This window comes from Drosophila virilis, unplaced genomic scaffold (genome assembly GCF_030788295.1).
Source record: "Drosophila virilis strain 15010-1051.87 unplaced genomic scaffold, Dvir_AGI_RSII-ME tig00002302, whole genome shotgun sequence".
NCBI lineage: Eukaryota > Metazoa > Arthropoda > Insecta > Diptera > Drosophilidae > Drosophila > Drosophila virilis.
Window position 1 is genome coordinate 25,001 of NW_027212911.1, and position 6,800 is coordinate 31,800.

The 6,800-nt window shown below is 33.7% G+C and overlaps 1 non-coding gene across 1 annotated transcript in view; it reads right to left on the bottom strand.

The window, feature by feature from the left end:
* The window catches only part of LOC116650223 (small subunit ribosomal RNA), a 1,995-nt gene extending 1,673 nt beyond the window's left edge, over positions 1 to 322 (bottom strand). The window contains exon 1 of the ribosomal RNA XR_004303203.1: positions 1 to 322. This exon is cut by the window's left edge and continues 1,673 nt beyond it. This is a non-coding gene — a ribosomal RNA (small subunit ribosomal RNA).
* Between the last annotated feature and the right edge of the window lie 6,478 nt (positions 323 to 6,800).

Here is a 6,800-nt window from a genome sequence, read left to right on the forward strand (position 1 = left end):
GTTGATAGGGCAGACATTTGAAAGATCTGTCGTCGGTACAAGACCATACGATCTGCATGTTATCTAGAGTTCAACCAATAAAACGATCTTGCGATCGCTTGGTTTTAGCCTAATAAAAGCACACGTTCCAAAAGGTCCGTGTTTTAATTGCATGTATTAGCTCTAGAATTACCACAGTTATCCAAGTAACTGTTAACGATCTAAGGAACCATAACTGATATAATGAGCCTTTTGCGGTTTCACTGTTAATTCGTGTGTACTTAGACATGCATGGCTTAATCTTTGAGACAAGCATATAACTACTGGCAGGATCAACCAGAATAATGTTTTTATAATTTGTATGTACAAAATATACATACATATTTACAAAATGTATTTACATTACAACTTAATATATTTTTGAATAAAAAATATACTATAGATATTAATGTTATATATAAACGAATATGGCCATTGTTACATAGCATTTCATGTTCGTTAATTTACGTTTCACATTTTTTAAGATTCACCACATATTATATCTATATGAAAATATATACAATTCGTTCAAAAATATCTTTATATGTACACTTACTTAATATATATTTTATCACACATTGCTTAATACCATAACGGAATAAACACTTTAATTTTGATGACAAACTTGATAATTTATTTATATGTATAAATTATGTATGCATAACTTGCAAACATAATTATGCGATAAAAATATATTAAGTAAAACAAGTCACATACTATATTAAATAGTATGTAAAATGTTAAAGTTTCATTTATGACAAATATTTAAAATAATTACAAAAATTTTAGAAACTTTTTTTCCAGCGTACTAATCGTCCATACATCTGTATGAATCGAATTTCCACTGGATGCAATTGTTAAATTTTACGATAAAAGGAAACCCATTTGTTTACACGATGTAGTAACAATAAAATTATTACTAACAACACATCTTGGCTTGAAAGTTTCACAATTATCTTTTTTTCTTAATATCGTAAGCCAAATGTTATACAACATAACAAATAACGATATCTAACTCAAATAACGAGTATATGACAAACTTTTAAAATTATACGCTTTCAGCGTATAATGTGATGAGCACACACTGCTCACCATGAATAGGTTTTTTGACACATCATCTATAATGGCGATATTTTTTTCAAATGCTACCATTCACCTTAATGTCTTCATGTACTAATTTAATAATACACTTTTATAACTTCATTATTCTCCATAAGAGTGAGTACCACGCTGGGAGACGTCACAATAGCCGCTGCCTACTGCCCCCCCAAGCACAATGCTAGGGACGAAGAATTCGGGACGCTAATGGACAGCCTAGGCACAAGGTTTCTAATAGGTGGAGACTTCAACGCCAAGCACACCTGGTGGGGCTCCAGAACAAATAACCCTAAAGGCTACGCGCTGTTCAGGCAAACCCGGTTAAGAAACCTCGACTGCCACAGTACAGGCGCACCTACATACTGGCCTACAGACCCATATAAGGTGCCAGACGTCCTGGACATCGCGATAACTCGTGGTTTGGATACTGGCAGAATCCAAGTCAGAGAAGTAGAGGACCTCCTGTCTGATCACAGCGCCATAGCCATCTCTATATTTGCTGCACCCATGAGGAAGTCTGCCCGCAAGAAGCTTATATATAAAGCCACTGATATTGGCAAATATCAAACCTGGTTGGACAACTGCACCAATCCCAGCCCCCCACTAAATAGCCCGGAGGACATCGAAGCGGCAGTCACAGAGCTAACAACTCATATCCACAATGCGGCGTCACATGCGGCGCCAAGACTCTCAAGCCGGCCCAGAGTTGAAAATAGAGACGTTCACCTCTGGTCACAACAAGTGGCCGAGCTGCTTGCTGAAAAAAGGCGACTGAGGCGGGTCTGGTTCCTGTCCAGGAATCCGAGGGACAAGACAGTCCTAAATAGAATCACCAAGGAACTGAAAGAGACACTCAAGATTCTGAGAAAAGATGCCCTAGATAGTTTTCTTACGCAGCTTGCCCCTAACGACCCACAACACAATCTGTGGCAAGTAACCAAGCACATTAAAAGGCCACAGAAAAGAATCAACCCAGTAAGAAAAACTGATGGCAGTTGGTGTAGAACAGAATCTGACAGAGCCAATGCCTTCGCCGAGCACTTAGAAACTGTGTTCACCCCTTTCAGCAGGTGCACGTCAGAAGAAGCATCCGAAACTGCACACCAGCTAAGTGTACCGCCCGAAGGAACGGAAACGATTCCACCGGTACATGAAGAGGAGATAGCGGAATACATAACTGCGCTAAACAACAAAAAAGCCCCAGGCGATGATGGTATCAATGCAATGGCATTAAAGCTACTACCGCAAAGAAGCATCTCGTTCATCTCCAAAATATATAACAAATGCATGGAAATCGGCTACTTCCCAGCGCAATGGAAAAGTGCACAAGTAGTAATGATACCTAAGCCTGGTAAACCTGAAGATAATCTGGCCTCCTATCGCCCGATTAGTTTACTGCCAGCGCTCTCAAAGATACTAGAAAGAGTATTTTTGAGTAGAGTTTTGCCAGTATTGGACGAGGCCGGTCTGATCCCGGATCACCAATTTGGCTTCAGGCGCTGTCACGGAACCCCGGAACAATGCCACAGAGTTGTTCAAACTATCCTCGACGCATTTGAGGAGAAAAAATATTGCTACGCCGTATTCCTCGATGTCAAACAAGCCTTTGACAGAGTTTGGCATCCTGGACTCCTGCAAAAGCTCAAGGGTAACCTCCCACACGCCTACTTCTTGTTTCTGGCTTCATATCTGGAGAACCGAACATTCCGAGTTAAATGTGGGGATACAGTGTCCAACACCAAACACATTCATGCTGGCGTCCCTCAAGGAAGTGTTCTGGGTCCGCTGCTCTATAACGTGTACACAGCTGACTTGCCCGTCACTGGGAACCCAAACGTGCGCGTTGCCACGTACGCCGATGACACGGCATTTCTCACCATCTCGAAATCACCTGGCGAAGCTAGCTCACTGATGCAGATGCAATTGAACCTCGTCAACGACTGGCAAAAGCGATGGAACATTACAGTCAATGGTGACAAGTCAACTGCGACTACCTTTGCACTCCGCTCGGGTAACTGTCCACCAGTTCAACTAGACGGAGTCACAATACCAGAAGAACCCAATCCTAAATATCTGGGAATAACGCTAGACAGGAAACTCACCTGGAGAGCACACTAGGCCAAGAAACACTCCACAGTCATATGAATTTACCGTATTTAAAATTTTTCATATGACATGCCTTGCGCGACACCACTCCCTATATAGGTTTTTGACACATCATCTATAATGGCGATATTTTTTCCAAATGCTACCATTCACCTTAATGTCTTCATTTTCTAATTAATAATACACTTTTATATCTTCATTATTCTCCTTATATAAAACATAATTGACTTATGCCGGCAAGGCAACACTCCACAGTCATATGAATTTACCGTATTTAAAATTTTTCATATGACATGCCTTGCGCGACACCACTCCCTATATAGGTTTTTTGACACATCATCTATAATGGCGATATTTTTTCCAAATGCTACCATTCACCTTAATGTCTTCATGTACTAATTTAATAATACACTTTTATAACTTCATTATTCTCCTTATATAAACATAATTGACTTATGCCGGCAAGGCAACACTCCACAGTCATATGAATTTACCGTATTTAAAATTTTTCATATGACATGCCTTGCGCGACACCACTCCCTATATAGGTTTTTTGACACATCATCTATAATGGCGATATTTTTTCCAAATGCTACCATTCACCTTAATGTCTTCATGTACTAATTTAATAATACACTTTTATAACTTCATTATTCTTCTTATATAAACATAATTGACTTATGCCGGCAAGGCAACACTCCACAGTCATATGAATTTACCGTATTTAAAATTTTTCATATGACATGCCTTGCGCGACACCACTCCCTATATAGGTTTTTTGACACATCATCTATAATGGCGATATTTTTTCCAAATGCTACCATTCACCTTAATGTCTTCATGTACTAATTTAATAATACACTTTTATAACTTCATTATTCTTCTTATATAAACATAATTGACTTATGCCGGCAAGTCAACACTCCACAGTCATATGAATTTACCGTATTTAAAATTTTTCATATGACATGCCTTGCGCGACACCACTCCCTATATAGGTTTTTTGACACATCATCTATAATGGCGATATTTTTTCCAAATGCTACCATTCACCTTAATGTCTTCATGTACTAATTTAATAATACACTTTTATAACTTCATTATTCTCCTTATATAAACATAATTGACTTATGCCGGCAAGTCAACACTCCACAGTCATATGAATTTACCGTATTTAAAATTTTTCATATGACATGCCTTGCGCGACACCACTCCCTATATAGGTTTTTTGACACATCATCTATAATGGCGATATTTTTTCCAAATGCTACCATTCACCTTAATGTCTTCATGTACTAATTTAATAATACACTTTTATAACTTCATTATTCTTCTTATATAAACATAATTGACTTATGCCGGCAAGTCAACACTCCACAGTCATATGAATTTACCGTATTTAAAATTTTTCATATGACATGCCTTGCGCGACACCACTCCCTATATAGGTTTTTTGACACATCATCTATAATGGCGATATTTTTGCCAAAACACTTTTATAACTTCATTATTCTTCTTATATAAACATAATTGACTTATGCCGGCAAGTCAACACTCCACAGTCATATGAATTTACCGTATTTAAAATTTTTCATATGACATGCCTTGCGCGACACCACTCCCTATATAGGTTTTTTGACACATCATCTATAATGGCGATATTTTTTCCAAATGCTACCATTCACCTTAATATCTTCATGTACTAATTTAATAATACACTTTTATAACTTCATTATTCTCCTTATATAAACATAATTGACATGCCGGCAAGGCAACACTCCACAGTCATATGAATTTACCGTATTTAAAATTTTTCATATGACATGCCTTGCGCGACAGCACTCCCTATATAGGTTTTTTGACACATCATCTATAATGGCGATATTTTTTCAAAATACTTCCATTCATTTTAACGTTTTCATGTACTATTTTTATAACAATTCAATATAATTTTATATAAGTTGATAAAGGTTATATATAATATATAAAGATTAATGTCATTTATAATTTTATTTGTATATTAATAATCATATATCAATATACAATATATAAAAATTTCATAGTCACAATTATTTTCCAATGTATTTTTGAAATGTCAAATTGTTATATTATTATTATTATATATACAGTTTAATGTTGTTTAAGTTACAATTTAATTATGTATGTTACAGAATAGTCTTCAATTTTTGTATTATTAATATTAAGATATACATTTCTTCACATCCAAGCAAAATTTCTGTATCACGTATCATATAAAATTTAAATATGTTTTAGAAGAGGCTAATAAGAATAGGAATAAAAAAATGTAAGTATTCTGTTTCTTCTGTATTTGATGATTTCCATCCGTCAATTCCATATTTTCCTGTATGTGTATGTATTATATATTTCAATATTGCATTATATGTTATATATACATATATATATATATATATATATATATATATATTGTTCTATGCTTTCCTAAAAAATAATTGAAGTTTTAATACTGGTAACAATTTTATATATTTTTGTTCATCCAAAAATTTCAAAATATTGTATAGTTGTAAATATTGTTCTACGTTATATGCTCCCCTCTTCAATAATTATTGAAGTTTTAATATAGGTATTGTTTATATAAATTTTTATATATTCCATCCGTCAATTCCATAATTTCACATACAATATTGCCTTAAGTATATTGTGTATATAAATATTGTTGTATGTTATACGCTCTCCTAAGTAATAATTGAAGTCTTAATTAGCTATGTATATATATATATATATTATATATTCCCATCCGTCAATTCCATAATTTCATATATATATATATATATATATATATATATATATATCAATATTGCCTTAAGTGTTTATTGTATATATAAATATTATTCTATTCTATATACTCTCCTCAATAATAATTGAAGTTTTAATTCAGGTATGCGTATATATATATTTTATATATTCCATCCGTCAATTCCATATATATATATATATATATATATATATCAATACGGCTTTAAGTATTGTATATACATATATTATTCTATGTTATATGCTCACCTCAATAATTGTTGAAGTTTCATTATAGATATTGTGTATATATATTTTTATATATTCCATCCGTCAATTCCAAAATTTCATGTATATATAAATACATATATATCAATACGGCTTTAAGTATTGTATATATATACATATTATTCTTTGTTATTTGCTCTCCTCAATAATTATTGAAGTTTCAATATAGATATTGTGTATATATATTTTTATATATTCCATCCGTCAAATTCCATATTTTCATAAATATATATATCAATATTGTTTTAAGTATTGAATATATATATATTGTTCTATGCTACATATAAAATTTAATTGAAAGCAACGTAGATGAACAAATTTCGTAGAGTAGGCATACAAACATCAATAAATATATAACAATTATAATAATTTGATAATATATTTTAAGCGAATGTATAACCCAATTATACGAATTATGTTCGTCTAGTGTTACTTTTTTTCGAATCATCAAGCAAAGGATAAGCTTCAGTGGATCGCAGTATGGCAGCTGCTCAACCACTTACAACACCTTGCCTGTT